Below are 22,456 nucleotides of genomic sequence, written 5' to 3' on the forward strand. Positions count from 1 at the left end.
AAGAATGGTCGCCGAGTTTTTTTTTTTATTTGTTGGCCAGTATTGTCTGTGACGTGCGTTCTTGGAGCCGCCGAGGGTAATACTGAATGTGGATGGACTGAAAACAGGGGTAGCGACGTAGGTGTAGTTAAGCGAGAGTGGGTGTCTTTAGAGCGAGAAAGATTTACGAGCTTTGAAGAAAGTGTAACAGAGAGGGCAGTATAGGCGCGGAGGTAGCTTCGCTCACGTACTCAAGCTCTCTTGATGTCAGGAAGAATTTGTAGGCGGTCGTAATTGTACCTTTTGATTGGGGTTTTCCGAATTTAATATGTGGTCTTAGCGGAGATACTAAACAACATCGAGTTTGTTGAGTCATGCATCTCTCAATCTACTTGTCTATCATATCATGTTTCTGTAAACAAAATCAATAATTCAAAAATACCACCACCCACTAGCGAGGCTCATGGTTTCCTAAATAAAGGATAACAAACTTTTTTAATTTGATATAACTTTCAATACCTAGCAAGATTAATATAATTTATTAACGTTTAAATATTTAATAATTATTTAAAGCAAACACGACAGCCGTATTCTAAAGTAATTGAAGTAAATATACCTGGAATTTTTTTTTATGAAGCTACAAAGAAAAAATAATAAATCAATAAAAAATACATACACTTTATATTCAGCCAGTACCTAAACCGAAAAACCGGAAATTGTCGTTTTAATATTTCTCAAAACATTTTTTTTTTCTTTTTTTCAATTAATGGAATGAAAAATAAAACTTTAGCTATAGTAAAATAAACTAATTCGTATAACGCATTGTGATTGGATCATCGGATATCTATTTAAAGATGTAGGCCATCTCGAGATTTTCCGTTGAAATGGAGATCCATTCAATAAGCTGGATCAGACACAATCATCAATAAATATAATATTTACAATACAAGTTAATTTTGTAGGATAAAATACATATATATATATATGATATCATCGACGGGGTAGTCCAAGCCTTTTTTTCAACTGTGTGTATCGCATCTTGGTAACCTTTTAGATTCTGCTTGTATTTGAATGATTAGCTATTGTTTTTGAGAGCTAAACATAAATCAATTCAATATGTCTGGAAGGCCATTGCTACATTACGACAGTTCTCTATCGTATACTACACTATTATATTAGTTGTTTTACACTAGTATTCTTTACAATTTCAAACATGTGGGTGGTGGTGACCCAAAATAAATCCTTCGGCCTAGTTCGGTGTCTCTAAAACACCCACAAGTTTTCCTTAATCCTTAAACAACGCGTAGTAAAATTAAAACTACTTTTTTATTGTTTCATCTTTGTACAAGTTCTATCTAGGTATCAAATTTGTAACTGAGATTAGTTCAACAATACGTCTGCATGTGGCAAACATGTCCCGCTTAGTTTCATATAGGCTTCACTTCCATATTATTGTATCTTAGCTGTCAAAGTCAAGAAATATCAAAGTGGCAGTGTCAAGATCCCTTAGAAAAAGAGGAAGCGTAGCAGACCAAGGAAACCCTTTCCAACAGTGGGACGAATCAGATTAAAAAATTGTCTATCCTCATTCCACCAGTTTTCTGTTACCCTCCGGCTAGTGAAAAGAATATTCTGAAACCATAAATTGCCTAACCTATTGAATATATTGTATTTTATTGACATTTTCCCTCCCACGTTCAGCTAAACCAACTAACAAAAGATTTTAGATGTACCTACCACCACCCGTAAATTCTCTCCATTCACTACCGCATAAAATAACAAAAATACAAAAATGGTTCCGCCCTCTTGTAATGGAAAGATTTATTTAAATCCTTCTCGCGCCTCATGACCTACCTTTGACATATTATATAGTTTTCTTATACCATTTGATGCTGATAAATAAATAAATAAATATATTAGGACGAATCACACAGATTGAGCTAGCCCCAAAGTAAGTTCGAGACTTGTGTCATGAGATACTAACTCAACGATACTATATTTTATAACAAATACATATATAGATAAACATCCAAGACCCGGGCCAATCAGAAAAAGATCATTTTCCATCATGACCCAACCGGGAATCAAACCCGGGACCTCACGGTTCAGTGGCAAGAACCACTACGCCACCGAGGTCGACAAATGTCGGTCGATGAAGAAAAACGTCGTAAAAATTACGCGGTTTAAATAAAATCTGATATCAGTGTTAGCATTAAACACACTCAAGATAACAAGAAAGAAAATGTAGTGAAAATTACAATTATTTTCTTTACAATTTTTTTAGCGTAGGTATACAGTAAAATATATTTCTTGTTTAATAAGCTTTTGACTTATTGAGTCTATAATATTTTTTTACTTATAAGAGTAGACAAATAACATAAGCCGATTTATTATTTGAAGAATAAATTTCCACACTAATGGCGAACCAGTTAATTCTTTTACAAGTTCCTTATTTTACCCAGCAGATCCCATTCACAAAGTTGAACAAATGGAAAATCAATTTGGCGGGTCGGCTGTGCAGGCAGAATAGCATATTATAAAATGGCGGGGTTTCCGCTTCCCGCTCCGCGAGAACAGATAAGGTATATTGAAGGTATTTCTCGGCTTGCTTTTTCTCATTTTTAAAACCTACCCAAAATATTGCAGATTCGTCCCTATTGCATAGAGTCCCAAGCAGGATAATTTGGACTCTGCGTCCCTTGATTAGCTTTTACAATTTCCGTGAGAGGTATAGCAGTTTTTCTATCACTGCCAGATCAGCTTCACTGCTCTATAAGCTTCAGACGTTAATGAGCAATAGACAATATTACAAAAACGTTTTAAATAGGAAAGAATCTGGATCGACTTTCATTTATAATGATGGTAATTATACGTCTGATATATATTATAAGTCTGATAGTCATAAATTAATTTAGGTACCAGCTGAAAATCAGCGATGTGGCTTCCAGTCAGGGCACAAAGCTGAGCTGGGATTGTTTTCGGTATAGATTTCCATTAGTATGTATTGAAAGTAAAAACTGTAATTTATTTTTGCCGATTGTATTTCTTTCTGGAGTGAGGTCCAAGAAAGATACGCATTCTTCTGTACGATAATTCAAGGGAAAATTCAGAGAACACTGAAAACCAGTAGGAGAAAAACCTCTTGGTTGAATGAAAAAAATCTTTGGTCGTGGTCCAACACTCACTTGACCTGTTATTTTATATATAAACTTTACCTATATATATAAAACTCTTACGTTACTGAGTGACCGACAGACAACGCACAGCCGAAACTAAAGCCGAAATTTGGTGTATAGATTTCTAGGACAGTGTAAGGGAGCACTAAGAAGGGATTTCCTAAAATTCCCACGGGAAGCGGATTTTACTCATATACGAAGTTGTGGGCAAAAGCTAGTGTAATACAAACTAGCGGCGCGACCCGTCTTCGCTCCGGTAAAACCATACCTACACGGGAACCACACACCTACACGGGAACCACACACCTACACGGGAACCACACACCTACACGGGAACCACACACCTACACGGGAACCACACTATCTATCGGTGAAACCCGTACAAAAATCCATCCGGCAGTATTATGTAAGGATATGTGGTAATAGAGTTGTCTTAATCATAATTTGTAAAATTCTCCTACATAGCTATCTCCATAGAAGTCCTATACGATATGTCGTGCCACAACACAACTATGCGGACAGTAAATTTAGCAACTATGTGATAGTTGACGAACACTTTGAGTAGGTTTCTGTGTTTGCAGAATGACAACATTTGTCCATTTATCAATCCACTAGATGTAGCCCGCGACTCCGCCCGGTATTGACAGCTCTAAGCAAACAACATAATAAAATGGGGTTGACGTCAGATATAGGCGATCAATCGAAAATCACAGCCGAATCTCCAAAATCCAATTTTTAAATCCCATTTTGTGTCATTACCATTTAAACAATTCGAAATATTCACTATTATATATAAGGGTGGATCTCAGAGCGTTTCGACCACATGTAATGTGTTTATATCTGTGATTTCGACCGCTGTTGCCGCGCTGTCATTACAATTTCTAAATTTTCAACAAATACAAGAATGAATTTAACTATCTGACGTTTAACGTCAGAATTAGACTGTACTATACATGGAATTAGTAGGTACTGTTGTACGAAGTGTTTACTAAATCCATATTACTATAGTAATGTAAATTTTATGAATTACTGGTTATGGAAATGATCCCCTTCCTCAAGAAAATTAACATCGCGGTGACAGCGCGGCCGCAGCGGCCGAAGCGCTCTGTGTTACACCGTAACGGCAGCTCTAAGCTCCTTCGGCAGCCATAAGCTATTTGACTTTGTCTCTGTTTATACAGATCGATCGACAAATAGATAATAAACTTTTCATTTACAAGAAGTTTCTGTGAAATAAATCTAAACATACAATACAAAGAAACTAGTAATATATTAATAGACATTAAGAAAGTTATTTATAGCTCCTAAATTTCGACTTTCTCTGATGTTGGGCATGGCAACATTTATCTAAGTATTAAACACGTGAGTTTGTATTTATTTTATAAATACTTTGATAAAATGTTTATTTAATTGAAAGGCATTAATTTACATACACAAAATCTTTCTATACACCAGCAAACTTTACGCAGTTTCTTATCTAAAAAAAATTACTTAGAATCTTATTGTCTTCAAAATATTAGTTAAAGCTACTGCAGACTAAAGGTGGTGAAGTTGAAGAAAATGGATGGATGTCGAAGCCTAAGATCCACGTGAAATAGTCTTTAAATCTTTAAATGCAAGTTTGACTGTGATTTCACGACCGGCCTCCCGTCTGACTTCAAGCCTCTTTGGGAAATCAGTTGTAGCCGTTCAGTTTTCATCTTTAGCCATTTTCCATCATGATCCGACCGGGGATCGATCCCGGGGCCTCTCGGTTCAAAGGCAGGCACTTTACCATTGCGCCAACGAGGTCGCCAACTGTGGTTAACTGTATCATTATCATTACGTAGTATAAAAAAGGACGCTTCCTGCTGTCTGTCTGTCACTATGTATTTTGGATTTTGGTTCTTTAATACAGAGAGTGAGGGTAAGATTTATGTGCATTTTATTATAATTTTACATACTTGAAGTTGGTACCTTATAAATGTTTAATGTTACCTATCTACAAGATGAACATAGGCAATTTCTGAAATTCCTGAATTCGAAGCTTGCCGCGACATGGTTCTCTATACGTACACAAAGACAGGAATTTCCAGGAATTTCCCAGAAATTAACGACGATATTTATTCGAAGAATGCAGTTGAAATTGTTGTATATATGATTAAATGTGTTTTTACATTTTAACAGAGGAAACACGATGATATATATAACCGACTATATTGTGCGATTTCGAATAAGAAAAACATTTCGGCTGTAAACTTTTTAAGTAAATTTTGACGTCAATACAATAAACTTCATGGCGGTTACAGACAACATCCTACCTTAATGGATAAACATGTTACATCTGCACATTAGATCCACTTTGCATTTTAATTGCTTAGACAATTAGTTAATTATCCCTGTGTGGAAATCAAATGAAAGATTCTTTCGAAGCTGTCTCATCCTCATCAGCAAGTTCGTTTGAGACTAACCAGCAGTGACGAAGGGCGAGGTTATTGTGGATGACCCATCAGCCGATTGTTACCCATAGACTTTAATTAAAATGCCCCGTGCTCGAAAATTGTATAATGTCTAATGGAGGGTTACATCTATATTACATGAAAAAAGCAAAATATTTAAATCCATATTATATTATACTGAACTAGCGCCCGTCTCGGTTTCGCTCGCGTAAAACCATAATAAATTATACACTATAAACCTACCCCAGGTCATCACATTGTCTATTGGAGAAAACCGTACCAAAAATCCATCTGGTAGTTTTTGAGATTATCGCGTACACATACAGAAAAACGCTACAGGGGCCACATCTTTTTATAATATGTAAGGATGTGAGGAAGGATGGACCAGGCAATGTATGAAAATTATTTAAAATATACTCTTATGCTAGAATACATTTAAATGAACTTATGTTTCGAAATTTCGACTGAAAAGTCGAAAAACAGACTTGTTTTAATACTGCTGGGTTGATGTATTGTGGTAAGTCCAAATCATTATCCCTACATATTATAAAACAAAGTCCCCTGCCTTATCTGTCAGTTTGTCTGTCCGCGATATAATTAAAAAAATCTACACGGATTTTTAAGCGGTCTTCTCCAATAGACTGTGTGATGCCTGATGAAGTTTAGGTATTGCACCTGAGATAAAAACTCCTTTGAGTTTTTAAGTAAATAAATTATTTATTAGATATGTACTTACCGAGTGAAGTCGGTAGGGGCCGCTAGTATGCAATAAATGTGAAAAGCTTCATTATAATGCATTAATATATAATATCTAATCTACATATTATATATCAAAGCATTATAATATTATAAATTAATATATATTAACGTTTATAAGTATTAAGCTGAAGGCTTACTTAATACTTATAAATTAAGTAAACAAGTACTAAAATTAAACCCAATGTCTAATTTCCGAAGAAATCCGAGCAAAATGTGACAACTTTCCGATTGTTTAAAGGTTTTCTCCAAACAAGTTGAAACAACATAACATTTATACAGAACTGGCTCATGACAAAAGATTTAAAATAAATATCCACTTATACACGACTGTTACATGTTGCCCGAGGCTTCGCTCCCGTGGGAATTTTGAGATAAACTGTAACTGCCTATAGTAATCTTGAATAATGTACCTTTGTAACGGAGAAAGAATTTTTGAAATCGGTTCGGCAGTTTCGGCGATTACCCGCCTCAAACATACAAACGCTTACCTCTTTATAACAATAGTATAGATTTGTTTAATCACAATTTTTATTATTTACCAGTTCATTTATTCTCAGCTATGTTCTTGGGTCAAAATACTATATCTGTGTGCGTATGGCGACTTTGCTACTTCTTCTTTTTTCATTTCGAGTGTGTTGATTGCTGGAAGCATCTGACATGATCTTTACGACTACCTACCGCGTGGCAAGTAATCGCAAACACACTAGTGAACTTAAACTGTCAACCAGTGTGCAGGTTTCCTCATGTTGCTTTCCTTCCGGAAATAAGTGGTGGTCTATGAAAACTACTATACATGAGTAAGATTGGTAGGTATACAAACTATGTGGCGCGAGTGGGATTCGAACCTGGGATTTCAGGCGGACGCGAGTGGGATTCGAACCTGGGACCTTTCGATCTCAGGCGGACCAGTCTTGACCACTACCGCTTAGTTTCACTTCTGTATACCTCTATATGTGGGGGTAAAATAAACACCCCGTGTTCCCAATGTTTGTAGCCCGTCCCAAATGAATTCCAAAAATATCTTGGAAAAGGGCTCGAGGATATACTTACTTGAAGGGCCTGCATCAGTATGTGTAGACACCGAAAGGATTTAGTTTCAAATATTTGAACAGGAGCAAGTCTTATCCATACATCCAAAATCCGCGTCTGTCTATCTGTTCGCGATAAACTCAATAACTACTGCACGGATTTTTATGCGGATTTCACCAATGGATAGTGTGATTGCTGAGGCAGGTTTAGGTGTATAATTTTTTGTGTTTTTACCCGAGCGAAGCCGGGACGGGTCGCTAATCGTATATACCTGTTTTCATTTAATTAAATAATCTCTTTGAATTATAAACAGGTCAAGCGTGAGTTGGGCTTGATATCGAGGATTATACGTCGGTACTAATACAAATAGAAATTGAGAACTAAGTTTGTAATGGTGGCCATGACATAATTAAATCATGGAGACTCCACTACTTCTCGAGAAAACTCACTGGAGCAAAAATTACTGAACAAATTTTTATGATAATATAGAGGTTATTCAAGAAGTGGTTAATTATGAATGGACGATGTTTTAATTTTCCTTAAAATGGAACTAAAAATGTATATTGTTCTGTCTGACGAATTCTCAAAAATTGTTACATTGAAGAAAACTTGAAGAACAAACGTTAAATTCACCAAGCAAATTATTGGAGTAGACAAACTCAACGGACCACATACAAAAAAGAAAACAAGAAAGTATTTGATGACCAGTTAATATTTCGAGTTGAATAAATAGGTCCTTGGTTCCTACAAGAATAACTTGGCAGAAATATTATATTTAGGTGTTGTCATTCAAATAAAATGGGATACCAATTTAGGAGTGGGCGGGTCGTGACGAGACAGACGCAACAAAATGGACGCCCACATTCGTACACTTTATGAACCCTCGAAATGTAACAACTGGAAGGATTGTCCGTAGAATATACACCAATCATTATTTTTTGGGTCATTGATGTCATCATGCAGACGAAGATCCACCCAAATCGTTTGTGTTATTTTCTTCTTCTTCGTAGGGTAGATTGCCGGTCCGTTTAGACAAGATAGTGTACTTTGCGTTTCTCTGCGCAGGGCACATGTCATAGTCGACGATGAAACCTACTCTTAATGTATCTTATTAATGAAGACCATTAAGACGTTATCGATACAGATTACTGGAGTAAGATTTTATTCAAGACGGTCACGGCATTCAAGGCAGTCATAGTAAAAGACAAAGTCGCTTCCCGCTGTCTGTCTATTCCGATGTTTGCTTAGATCTTTATTAACAACAGACTTGAAACAGATTTTGATGGGGATTTTATAAATTAATACTGTGATTAATAGAGTTAGGTGTAAGGGGACCCTGGGCTTCATCGACCCCGCGAAGATGACAGAGAGTCATATACACAGAGCCAAATTGTCAAGCAGATCATAGTGAAAAAACTTCCTCACAATGCTGGTCTATGAAAACTATAAAAATGAGTCATATTGGTTAACAAACTCATTTTGCACGAGGTGGATTCAAACCATCACCACTATCATGTAATTATAAATTAACATCTCGAGACAATTAATGTTCAGAAGTATCCTAACTAATATTATAAATGCTAAGGTAAGTTTGTTTGTTTGTTACCTCTTCACGCTCTGTATACTCAACCAATCTTCTTGAAATTTTGCATACATGTAGTTTGAAGTATTAAGAAGGATAAAGGGGCACTTTTCATCCCGGAAAATTAACGCGGCCAAAGACGCGGGCAAGAGCCAGTACAAAATAAAAACACACAATAACAACCCCTTATTACCATAAAAACCGCAGCTGTCAAAAAAAAAACGCCCGCCATCTTCAAATAAAAGTGGAAATTATGCGGAACATTTAATACCCGTATGAAGATAGCTCGCCCTCGGTTTTCCAACAACATTAAGCTCTATTGAAAGTTTGAGTGCATCTCGAGTTTTTAAAATTACCGAGAATTGTAAGCAAACTTATATAAAATGTTTACAATGCACACTTGCGCGATGTTTCACAGCATTATCATGTTATTCATAAAAAAGATAAAACGTACTTTAAGCTAAAGTATGTTTTATCTCGTTCTGTCAAAGTTGTAATTGTAAAGTATAACGACATACTTTAGCTTATAGTGTGCTTTATTTGCATTTTTATGAATAACATGATTAGTGTTTTAATCGATGCTGTACAATACAGGTTTCAACGTCAAGTGTCAATAACGTCTTGACACACGCGTGCAATGATATTCTACATGCCTCATTATCGCGCTCGACTTAGCTCGCGCAACAATAAAGCCTTGCCCTAAAAGTACCGAAATTTACACATTTACATAACAATATGATTTTATAGTGATATCATAAATGTATTGAAAATTTTATGTGAAAGGACCTGACAATAGTAGCTTTCAATATGTCATTGAGAACTGTAAAAAATTTATGAAGGAGCTAAACTGCGGAAGGACATACAGATAGACAGACATGGCGGAATTAATAATTTACTCTATAAGGAGATTAAAACTTGGGTTAGAGGTAATCTAGCAGAATAATATTATCTCTCTCGCTCATTTTCTGTGTTCTTTCACTGTCCTGGATGTAAGTAAAAAAGATGTTTGATGGTTCGACTTTTATTCCCTTTAGGAATGTTCTTGTTGGCCATGTACTGCCAAGGCTGTTATTATCCCTTATTCGCCTTGTACGGCATCCACTGGAGGTTATATAGGCTTTTCTATAGCGGACAAACACAGAAACATGTACAAATATTGTGAAACTTCATCCGTCAATACAATGTCTAAAATTAAGCATTTGTTAAACACATCCTTTTATGTAAATCGAATTTAAATTTCTTTTTGAACTTATGTCATTATTGACGTCAAAAATTTACTTAAACCCATGGAATTCGTAGGTACGGAGTAAATCCATGCTTAAAACTAGGTTTACTGCCGACTTCCAAAGCGCGTAGAAGAAGCGGCGCATCAAACTTCACCGCAGCCTTTTCTCCAAGGACGTCAATTGACAAATGTGGGTCTTAAAAGTATTTGTCAATGTCAGTATCTTTTCTTTCTGGGCGAATAATGTGTTTAGTACATGTTAAACTTTACACACTATTTTAAAGTAAGACTTCAATATAATTGGGCCTCTGGATAACATAGCATTACTGCAGTTCGTATTCCAGTGCAGTCCATTCGGAAAATATAGATAGATAGATAAACTCTTTATTGCACCATTCACAATAAATATAATAAATCACGTCGACTTTGCTTCGAGTAATCTACAGAACCAACAAGCTGTCAGTTTGCGTCACTATGATAAATTACCTTTTTTATCTGTCGACAGTGTTTGTATTTTTTTTAATTCGTACTAATATTATAAATGCGAAAGTCTGTCTATCTGTCTGTTCCGCTTTCACAGCTAAATATAATTTAAGGTAACTACTTAGTTACTGCTCGGATATTATGGAAAATAACGGTAATATATACGAGACCTTAAATGAAATCATTAATATATGTCTAAATAAAATCTTGTCCCGGCTTTAAGGTTAATTGTTAATTAATTATGGTCCTAATTGTTGCCGAAGCGAGCTGAGTGACCTAAAAGGATGTAAAATAATGTTAACACAGAGGTACAACTTCACTAACCTGCCTACTTTTCTCCATATGTAGATAATTATGTGTAAAGAAAAATATAGAACGTGCCAGTTAGTTCTCCTCCGGCGCAGATTGTAATTTAACCAATCCTAGGTTAAATACTAATACTTAAAGAAGACAAATAAACTATATTAATGTTATATCTTGCGTTAACAAATTCTAGGATACTTTTATAACTTATGCCTTTTATTATAACTTCCAAAATATGGAGTTATGAATAAGAAAATTATATGTGGCCGTCCAAATCAAAAGTGACCTTATGGCGACTATTGTTTTGTATTGGAACAACGGCAATAAAGACCTAAGTGCTAACCGCCGAAAGGTCCCTTTTGATTTGACAGAAGTATTATATTAATTGACAAAAAAACACATAGTTTGACAAAAAACAAAACCAAAACGCTAATTTTCAGGAGCATGACCTGCGGTGCACCCGGGATCAGTTCCCAACAAAGAAACTCCTCAACGGTTTACAGCAAGATCATGTTTTTTGTCAGACGTTAAATGCCACAAGATCTTTCTAACGACAAGAAAAGCTTGTGGCAAAAACGACATATTTAATATCATGTGCGCTACATAAATAAGTAAATAAATATATTAGGACAAATCACACAAATTGAGCTAGTCCCAAAGTAAGTTCGAGACTTGTGTTATGGGATACTAACTCAACGATACTATATTTTATAACAAATACATATATAAATAAACATCCAAGACCTGGGCCAATCAGAAAAATATCATTTTCCATCATGACTCGACCGGAGATCGGACCTCTCGGTTCAGAAGCAAGCACTTTACCTCTGCGCCACCGAGGTCGTCACATGTGATCACTTCTGTGCCCTTTTCACTTTGCACCCATCGCTCCACCATTGGCTGTGCAATTAGTATTATCTCAATTTATTACGCGCTTTAATGGAGCCCCGCCGATTTCAAATTGAATTCACCATTTTCATAATTCATTTTTAGACAATTCTAAACATAATCCGATAGCATTAAATTCTATACATTCTTGTCTGTAACGCCCTTAAGGGCTCTGTGGTTGTATCTCGACTGGTGTATATTGATATTGATTGACGTCAACCCGATATGCTATTGTTGCCTGAACTGTTTATTTATTCAATCAACTCGATCAAAATTTGTTTGTATACAAGGATCTATATATTAACGTTAGTATATATACAAAACAATACTCAATTGGCTTTTCCAACCAGAACGGAAGCCATTAACTATATACATCCAAGTATCATCAAAATCGGTCTAGCGGTTTAGACATGAAAGCCGAACAGACTATTTTGGAGAGATATTGGTATGGTTTCATCTGCAATCAAGAAAAATGAACTCTGGGTTTGAGACGATTGTCACAGCCGAGTATGCAACCGGCAGATGGGAGGCCAATCGTCAGGTCGTCATTATCCTTTCCCTGAATTTACTTTCCGCTAACGATATCTGGCCGTGTGATCGATCCTTCAGTAAAATGGATTGCAGACGAGGCAAGAAAATTACCTTTTCCACGTGATTACGCTAACAAAATATATAACGGAATACTTTTTATCAAAATATATATACACTGTATTAGTTCATCACTATCACTATATAGAATAAAACATTCGCTTCCCGGAGCATATGTCTGTATATTTAGATTTTTAAAACTACGATACAAATTTTGATGTGATTTTTTTAAATAGGTAGTGTGAAGAGGAAGGTTTTAAATGTATAATATATTATGGTTTCACACGAGGATAGGCCGGTGGTTCATAAATGAAATACGGATTTTAAAAACCATAATTTGAAAAATCAGCTACGAAAATCTTTTAATAAATATATAGGGACAAACAATACAGATTGAGTTACATAAAAGAAAAATATAAATTAACCTAAAAGTAATTTCGAGACTTGTGTTATTTTATACTAACTCAACTATACTATATTTATTACAAATACTCGTATATACTCGTATATATAAATACTTATAAGGTCAATCTGAAAAAGACAATTTTCAATCTTGACCCGACTCTCCTTTCTCTTCATTATAAGTAAGTATATTAAAATAAATAGAAGAGTTTTTAGTTTCATGTAGACAACGATGGTACACAGGGTGATTTCTTATACATTGTCATTATTTTATCTACGTGCTCAGTCGATGGTACTGAACAACTTTTAGTATGGAAGCAACCTTGAAATCGCGAAATAAAATCAGCTGATCCCCATATTTTCCACAACTTAGGTTTTTTAACTTTAGGTTTTTTTGCGATTTCGGAGTTACACCCATAGTAAAACTTGTTCGGAATTATGGACCGAGTATTTAGACAAAATATTGCCAATGTATAAAAAGTCACTCTGTAGAATATAATACCTCAATGTATCCTAAATATCATGAAGCTAAAAATAAATCAAAAAGATATCATTCACGTATTTTGTATTAAAAGAAATTGATGATCTATCTGCATATCGACGTCTATATCGGGCGCCATTTGTTCTATATTTAGAGATTGATCGACTATAATTGCCAACCTAATGGTTTAAGGCGTATGTGTTTAAGGCGAAAGGTTATTTATTCACTGAATGTACTAAAAACGAATACGTTTGTTATCAAAACGGTATTTTTATTAGCTGCGTGGTAATTTTTTAGGTAGATGACAAATTTTTATTTATATGACATAAATTATTAAAACACCAGTGAAAAACATTACTGTGTATAATGGCAACACTTTCAAAGATAGGCGAAAAATAAAGATACACATTTTTGAACTCGTCCAAACGCACCATATTAAATGATAGACGTCACGATTGAGTAATATCTTAGCGACAAAAGTTATGTTTGTTCGACAGCTGCCTTAAATATTGTGTTAACGCTGATGACTTCTTAATAAAAGTTGTTTCAAAATTTTCGTTTTTTACAATTGTCGAGATTTATTTTTTAATGTTCTATCTAACCAAATTTAAATGATTTTTATAATGATCCAGCGGCATTGTAACAGTCTATGAATTACCAAAATGGTCTTAAATACATAAATTTTATCTACAGCATACATATTTACAATTTTCTGACCTTGTCATCTACCCTATTTTGGGATAAACTAATAAAATAACTAAAAATAGCACATCGGGTGTTCTATATGCTATTTCTAGTTCTATCAAATTTCATCAAATAGCGTCCAGAAAAATGTGTATTATCTTCAACATGCTCATCACTCCAAGGTTGTTTGTACAAACTTTCACAATTAAATTATTAATAGGACACGTGTAAGCCTGTAAGCCTACCAAATTCAAGATGTAACAAAATTTTCGAATTATTTATTTTGCAAATACCCTCAAGAGGTCACCTTATCGATGTCCCTAAAACCCTATCTGGCACAACGGCAAGCGATCCCAGCCTATCAATCATATTAAAAAATAGGACGTCGATCGCTCAGCCAATCGAAAAACCAATTTCAAATTTGGAACAGGATCTGCCGCCTACGGCGCGGGCTAGTAATACAGCTATAGCTTTAAGATATAGTACACGCTTCATTCTAAAGTCACCAGTTGCTCCATGAATGGGCTCATTCAATACTCTGGCGGGTGGTACGCGTGCGCGGCATCGATTTGCGGTGGGGGGTGGGGGGAGCCGCCGGGCCGTTCTCCATTTTACTGTGCAGCCGGACGTGAAAACGGATTCGGATACGGCGGGTAAAATCATTCGTTTTCAAGGTGTTTATTGAAAATTTTTCTTAGTTCGTAAAAAAATATTAAAATAATGAAACATTAAAATTAATTTATTCATATACCTACAGTAGTAGACATTCTATCAAATAGCTGTTCGTGACAAAAAGAAGTTGCTTTGTATTTGGATACTCTTGCCGTAAATATCTTTACTTATATACTACAGCTATGTACTGCAGAAAGAAAGAAAAAACTGCTCTATACCGAATTTTTCTAAAACCATCTAACTAAAGACGATATTATTTACACTAAATCTATTGATTAAGAATTAGTTTATTCAAAACTAAATGAAAAAGAAAACAAAGCTGTTTTTATTTATTTTTTTTTAAACTATCACAGAAACCGGACTTGTAACCGATCATCCGGCACCGGATCCGGATATTTCCAGATGCAATGGAAACCCATAACCTGCGGATCGGAGTTACGTTTGGCCGAAATTGTACTACGTGTAGATATAGGTACAGCGCGCGCCGGGACCTCAACGTCTTCAAAGTTTGTTTGGTGCTTCGGAAACTGATCAATTGTATAATCTAATTATGTAGTTTTAATAGCGAACTTAATAAAAGGTTATACTTACGAAGGAAATGGGCATTTATTTTCAAACGTTTATATTATACTTACTAGCTTTTGCCCACAACGTCGTATGTGAGTAAAAATTCGTTTCCCGTGGGAATTTCGGGAAATCCCTTCTTAGTGCTCCCCTACCTGTCCTAAAAAAATACACACCAAATTTCAGCTTTTTACGCCCAGTAGTTTCGGCTGTGCGTTGTCTATCAGTCAGTCAGTCAGTCAGTCACTCAGTAACAGAAGAGTTTTATATATAGATTAATTCTTACCTGCGTAAATTTCTCTTCGATTGCGGAACAGAGATAGACCTGATTTTCATACAAACTTTTACCCCCATTATTGTCATTTGGGGGTTATTTTTATTTGCTTTGTTTGAACGTGGGTCTTTAACTACATGCGTACCAAATTTCATGAAAATCGGTCTAGCGTCTTAGCCGTGAAAGCGGAACAGAGAAATAGACTTTCGCATTTATAATATTAATATGGATTTGTCATTCGGATGAAAACGGCTCTAACAATAAAGCGGCTATATATTATAAACCTAAACCTTCCTCAGGAATCAATCAATTTATTGATGAAAATCGCATTAAAATCCGTGCAGTAGTTTTTGAGTAGACAGACAGACGCGTCAGAGGACTTTGTTTTATAACGTGTAAAGATACGTGTCACATCACTTTTTATTAACAAAGTATAAATTTAAAATTTTATGAAATTAAGAAATTATGGACTCGATCGGAAATCAAACCCACGTAGTTTCGGTCTTCGAAACTCGATTGCCATAGACAGAGCGCAATCGGTTATGATTGACGATTTTATCATCTCATTAAATTTTAAATATCAAACAAACAAGCAACATTTAATTTTAATTCGGAAGAAACGTAAATGTAAGTAATTTTATTTTTAGTTTCTTTATTAGGCACGTAAATAGATTACAGACAACACACTACAGAATTTCATTCAACGATAGTTTTAAACTAAAACAATAATCCAATACAATTTACACAGCATAACATAATATATTTATTCAATAAACAAGCCTTAAATAAGTTTTTTGCTATACAAATTTTGACGACCTCGGTGGCGCAGTGGTAAAGTTCTTGCCACTGAACCGAGAGGTCCCGGGTTCGATCCCCGGTCGGGTCATGATGGAAAATGATCTTTTTCTGATTGGCCCATCTTGGATGTTTATCTATATATGTATATGTTATAAAAATATAGTCTCGTTGAGTTAGTATCCCATAACACAAGTCTCGAACTTACTTTGGGGCTCAATCTGTGTGATTTGTCCTAATATATTTATTTATTTAATTACGAAATTATAAAAACAAGTATTTATATAGTAGTAAGTACATACATAATAGTTACGTGTCGAGTGGTTTTCGCCCCAGAATAGAACCACTTCATATCTTCCCTGATGACGAACTAGACTGCTAAAGGTTACGTAACCTCGTCAAATTCCGACAGGCAGGCGGCCTTTCCTAATATCCCAGTCTCATCTTTAACATTTAAATATTCTTTACCCCGAGACACAGCTCAGAATGCAACCTACACTACGACAATATGGAGATAGCTATTATATATAGCCAACGAGCTTTTACCCGAGCCTTCGTTCGCATGAATTTCCCCCTAACTCTATTTTCTTATGGAATCAAAGGTACGTTACGTTAAGCTATAAATATGAGAATTTTTAAGGAGATTAGTTGCGTAGGTAAAGCCTGAACATAACAAATAAATAAACAAACAAACTTACTTTCGCGTTTTATTAATTGGATGACATGAAAAGACAAGGGTTTTTGCCCAATAGTGGGACACTTAAACAAGCAAATATATATACAGGGTTACTGATATCTAACGCATAACCTTCCAAAGGCGGATGAGGTACATAGAGGCTAACATCTTTTGTTGTAAGACTTTTGTCTAAACGTAATAAATAGGAAAAATATATTTTTTTTAGTTTTAATATCATTTCTATAAAACTTTAACTCTATATTCGATTCCGCTACATAACGCTACTGTATTGTCTCGTGTTGCTTGACTATTACATAGAGTTAAAATGTGTAGAATCGAAAATTAGATAGATTTTTTTATATTAAATAAAAAAACTACGAATTACGAAAAGTCGTAGAATAAAAGTTGCTTGTTTTAATGTACCCAGATATGGTTTTACTAGGTTTTGCGTTTGGTTTGATACCAGTAACCCTGTATATTAGTTGGGATAACAACTCGGATAAATCGCCACACGTTATAACATAAATGAGCTTGGCACCGCTCCAAGTCGAGGCAGATAAGCGCGTATGAAGTCATTATACAACATGAATTTATACAAACTTACCACATCGTACACAGAAGCTTCCATTTTGAAGCGAGCTTTTTAGTACGCTTTAGTAGTTCCCTCTATTATGGTTGAGCTACGCGATGGCTGACCTATGCGTCAACTCGTGAACGGGTGCTGCCAGAGGGAACTGGTTATCTCGTTTCTCATATATTTTTGTGGAAGTTAATTGTGTATATATATATATATATATATATATATATTTTAATCAGCACTCTGATCACACTTATAACCTATTTTGACTGTGTACATTATGTACTTTTATATATTATTAGAAAAAATATTGTAAGAAACAATAATGGTAAGCCCTTCTGGCATGTTAGGAACCAGTTCAAATGAGTTTCTTTCGGCATTTCTTCTCAACAGTGGTCGTTCCGAAATGCCAGTAGTTTGTAGCTTGTGAGAAATAAGTACTATTTAATATAAAAATCGACGTGAAAAAGTGCCTGTGAAGGTCTAATTTCTGAATAAATGATTTGATTTGATTTGATTTGATACGCGGTTTCTAAGTACAGTAGGTACTACAATTGTATAAAACTTTCTGTCAAATTTTTAATTCTCACAATTAATTAAAAGAAATTGTTAAAAATGTGACGGTAGCTGGAGCGTGTGTTGACCTTATCTAAAAGTCTTAAAGAATATATGTAACTCGTGAAATTTGTTTTATCAATTCACAAAATGTAGGCAGCACAATGATAGGTACATCGAATAGAAGTAGGCGTTTCATGTAATTCAGCTAGTATTGTATGAGTACTGCATTCATGTTAAATACTAGGAAAGCAAGAAAGAGTTACATAACGTACAGATACGACAGACTTCTGCGAATACTTGACGCAAATGACGTCGACCCCGTGGGCGGGAAATTCATTATAGGGATTATTATATCTGACGCCTACGAAGCTAGATTGTTACACTGGAATCCATGATGGTTGTAGGCACAACTTGTTTTACTATAGGCCCGAATTAGCGTGCCGATGTCTTACCGCGAAACATTCAAAGTAACACGGTAAGGTCCACGTGTATCACGTATCCTTTTCCCGTGTCGTGTACGCATCGTGCACGTATGGATGCAATAACGTGCTACGCGTTTTCTGGTAGCACCCAGTTTAGATAACGTAGAGCGGTCGAACGAACTACGAATATAGATGTTTAAATTACAAATATCTGTACCTCTGTAGGAAAGTGGATTTTTGGCTCCGACGCTCTGCGGCTGAGGAAGTATTTTTAGTGTTTTATTTCTTCAAAAGAATGTATACAAAATGGCTTACAGGATAGTAGATTATGGAGACTGACGACTGTTAAGGCAGAGCCTGTATTACAGTACGTCAGTGCTCCTCCCATATGGGTGGTATACATATACTTATGTATGTGCTATAACTATAAACTAGACTAAGATTAAAACTACTTATACAATAAATATCTCTACCAATACATTTCAAGCTAACAACTAGAACTTACAGGAAGAAACCAGGAAAACGTTAAAATGAGATAGAGAAACAAGTCGGCCCCGCCGTACTGCCTATAACCCTGGTGGTACGGTGGGACTTTAAAATGTGCTCTAGTCAAGAGATCTCTCAGAAATGAGGTATAACAGTTTTATATTCTTTTATCTATGGTTTTATACCTATATATTTTTATTTTATCTATGCCTGTATAGAATAGATATAGATCACTCACTGTTGTACTGAGTTAATTCATTCAATGCTAAAAATACATGATCGATTAGGCACGTAAGCGTTAGACATAATCCAATACACGTCGTGACCTCAATGTATGTAGATATCCCTTAATATTACGAGCTGAATATTGATGACTATGTACACCTAGGTACATATCTAGGTACCTAATGTTGGATCAAGGTTTCTCTTTGTTCACAGATAGGTCATATTGTCTCTATTACTTTTATAATTATCCGTCCAGTAGATTTTGCGTGAAAGAGTAACAAATATAAATACATCCTGACTAACTTTCGCATTTATAATATCAGTGGAGTATGATAAAACCACACCGATTGAGTTAACCCCAAAGCAAGTTCGAGACTTATGTTTTGGAATACCAACTCAACGATACTAAGTATATTTTATGATATATATAACATATATATATATATATATATATATATATCTATATCCGAGACTCGGGTCAATATGTAAGATATCATTTTCCATCTTGGCCTAATCGGGGATCGAACCTAAGATATCCAATGTGGCATCTCCGCTATCGTGCTACAGAGATCGTTACTACATATTTCCAAAGGACCTGTAAATTGCGCAAATGAATTGAATTTAATCAAAAGTTGTTTCAAACTCAAACTTATCAGAACTTGTAACAACTTCATTTACAAAAAAATCTAATATTAATACTACTTAGTCACATTTATCTATCTACACTAATAATATACATAAAGAGTTTATTATGTTTGAATGAACTACCGCCTACTTACGTACCTAAAACCCTAGCAGGTTTGTATATAGTAGGCGGGTAGAAACAACGTGGGTAAGCCTCTTCAAAAACTCCTTCACCAATTTCGGGGTAGAAATACTTAGTTATATATTTATTTATTCAATCTTCTTTATCATTGACAGCACTCCTTTTCCCACTGTTGCTGGCCTCTCTTAATTTATTCTCTAACAATGTACAATTGTGTCAGAAGTTTACATATAGTTACAATCAAAATCCATATTAATATTGATATATATGTATTTTTGTTTGTAATGAATAACCTCAAAGACTACTTGGCTGATTTTGATGGCATTTATAGGTGGCATGATAGGACAGCGACCAGCGAAACCTTCAGGGATACTTTTTTTATTCCGGTCTTACCCAAGCTAGGCCAGTAATTAGATAATATAAAAAATTAGTACTACATTCAATTCAATGTACAATTTAAAAAATATAAACAAATTATAATTACACCTAAACTTTCCTCAAGAAGGTAAAAAATTCGTGCGGTAGTTTTTGAGTTGATGGCATTCATACAGACAGACGCGACAGGGGGTAGGCTGTAAGGATAATACTTAGGTACTAAAATTCCGAAATTCACACGGAGCCACAGGCAAAAGCTTGCTCGATGCTATTAGTAAGCTAGTAGAGTCCACATTTTTTCATTGTCCCTAACTAAAAATAGAAAAACTTGCCCGCGGACTTGGAAAGTTGTTTCGCATAAAATCTTATATATTGCGTCGTGTCCTGTCCCTAACCCTCCCCGCATGACCTTCAAACTTGTTTATTTGGGGCGTAAAAAATTGCGCTCAAACGCACACGTCATACACATAACCCTGAAGTTGGAAATACAAAATTGCAGTCGCCACTACACGAGACCGCGCCACGAATCTTGCGGCTAAATGTGAAACTAGATCGAACATGAGTGTTGTTTTCACCGGACCGCTTCTGCGGACCTTCTCTTAGCCTTTTTATAGTTCCTACAGGTGCTACCCATGTTACAAGAGTTCATTTAACTTGCTTATTCGGATGGAATTTTGTAGCAGATATCTTCAAGCATTGAGCCGTAGCAAAACTAGTAACTACTGGCAGAGAGCCAAAAGAAAATGTTTCTAGAAAGGTCTTAGCTGTATAATAAACCACGATGTGGAAGGCAAGTGGAGAAACCACCTCACTATATTCTCTAAAAGTGGAGTAAGGGAAAATGCTCCACCGACATTGATTGAGCTGAGTAAACACGTTCAGTTTGTATATAGTAGATATAGTTGAAAATCAGCGCTGTGACTTTTTCTTTTGATGGCTAGAACTTACTTTGGTGTTAACGTAATGTGTGTGATTGGTCCATATATATTTAATGATTTATCTGCGTGTGTTCCCGGTCAACACCACAACAGTGTGCGAAGTACTGTGAAGGCTCAGTGTTAAGATGGGTAAGTCGTGCACAGTAAATAGATACAATATTATTACCGTGGCTATACAGCAGCTACGGTATTAAGCTACACCCGGCTGCCCGCCTGACGATCTCTCCTTGGGAATGCTATTGTCGCCTAGGACATTTATTCTAGGGAGAAAACTATACGACATTGTAGTATGTACCTATTCTATTTGTGGAACTCAGTTTTAACTTTTTTTTCTTGGACCAAGGGATACGCAACATGTTTTAGGATATTCCTGGCACCAGAGGCATTCCCAATGATTGGATGAGTGATTTTGTTGTTACTTTTTCTGTTAGCCAATGGTTTTGTTTCAAGTTAGAACTGAACTTAGATACAACCGATAAATACGACCTTTCTACAAAAAACAAATATACGCATTTCTGTATTTCTTCTTACAATTTTGTCGTCTGACATGACCTTTACGATCACCGTAATTTAGGGGAAAATAGTCGCATACATACACAATCACGCTACAGAACTAAATAAACAACCTGTGGTTAAGTATTTGTTGTATAATATTATACACGAGTCAGATTGGTATACATACTATACAATACTCAAAGCAAGAGTAGGTTTGGTACTTAAGATGTTTACAACACAGGCGAACGTTGAGTGAGACTCAACCACTGAGCTACCAACCTTGTTTATATTAGTACATGCGTAGATTCTTTGTGAATGCTACAAAATGTTAATTCCAGCCGTTCTGCTCAATTTGAAATATATGGGCGGCTTATGGTTTCCCACTCATATCGTACGAGACGACCAAGGGATAAAAGGCCTTGACAACTGATGGGTAACAATAGCATTCCCAAAGAGACTTGATGTCAGGCAGGCTGCCGGTGGTAAAGCAAAAGCCGGTTCAACATTTTAAGGTTTAAGTTAAGGGAGACTTCTGGCTTCGAGTCTTCATAGCCGCGAAGGAAAATGTGTAAACGTCGATGGAGAGATCAAAAAAATATATAAATCAAACACAATA

This window comes from Plodia interpunctella, chromosome 23 (genome assembly GCF_027563975.2).
Source record: "Plodia interpunctella isolate USDA-ARS_2022_Savannah chromosome 23, ilPloInte3.2, whole genome shotgun sequence".
In the NCBI taxonomy this organism is placed as follows: domain Eukaryota; kingdom Metazoa; phylum Arthropoda; class Insecta; order Lepidoptera; family Pyralidae; genus Plodia; species Plodia interpunctella.